The following is a 1,022-nucleotide window of genomic DNA, read 5'->3' on the forward strand; positions in this document are numbered from 1 at the left end:
AACATCCCATGAGCTAGAACCAATAATGACATTATATTTATCTTTTTTTTTTAGTAAAATTCTAACACTACACAAGACAGCCATTTAAATTCCAGTGCTCACCACCTTACGTGCACATGTTCTACCAAAACAAGTTCCTCACCGAGGCTATTTTGCAGATGCACCATACCTGTGTCCGGTGCTTAGCGCCGGCCAAGACGAATGTGATTGGTTTAAAGAAATTTAGGGTTCTTCAGGTTTTTCTCCCATCCCGGAATGTTGTGTGGACTTGCCAGACCTTCCTCAGCAGCACTGTGGAGGAAGGTCTGGCAAAGCGAGACTCTGGTGCTTCTGACCTGCTGCACTCTCAGCTGGCATCTGCTCTGCTGCCTGCTCCTCTCTGTCCTGTGCTTACCTCCCATTGCCTGTGCATTGTCTGATTTAGGCCTATGTGTTAAAACTTGCATATGCAACCAATAACTTGACTCATATCTAATTTGAAATGTGTTACTGTACAAACACTCCCAAGAAAGTGAATGCAGGAGACAGGAGAGGAATCTCTTGCTGTCTAACACAAATTTGGTCTTGGTCTTGACCTCTCAAAGTCTTGGTCTTGTCTCGGTCTTGATACACTCTGGTCATGGTTATGACTTGGTCTTTGTTTAGGTGGTCTCGACTACAACACTGCTGCTTTGCCCCCGTCATCATTACAACGGCCCCTAGAAATGTAAAGATGAGTTGTAATTGCTGCTTTAACAAACGACCAATGGGAGCGTTTTCGGGGGGAAGAACAGTCTCATAAAAGAAATAAAACATACAGCCTTTATTTGAATACAGATTATTTTTAGCTTAAAATTGGATTTAATCATTTGAAATGCCGTTCTGCTCCACTACAACCACCTGTCAGCAACCTTTTGAATAAATATGTGCTTTACTGTACTACACAATCGACCAGTGTATCTAACCTTGTGCCATGGATTAAGTCACTTAACTTGCCAGACAGGTGTGTGACGCAAAGTATTCCAGGAAGTTGACTGCTGGCA

Source organism: Sander lucioperca, chromosome 9 (assembly GCF_008315115.2).
Source record: "Sander lucioperca isolate FBNREF2018 chromosome 9, SLUC_FBN_1.2, whole genome shotgun sequence".
Taxonomy (NCBI): Eukaryota; Metazoa; Chordata; class Actinopteri; order Perciformes; family Percidae; genus Sander; species Sander lucioperca.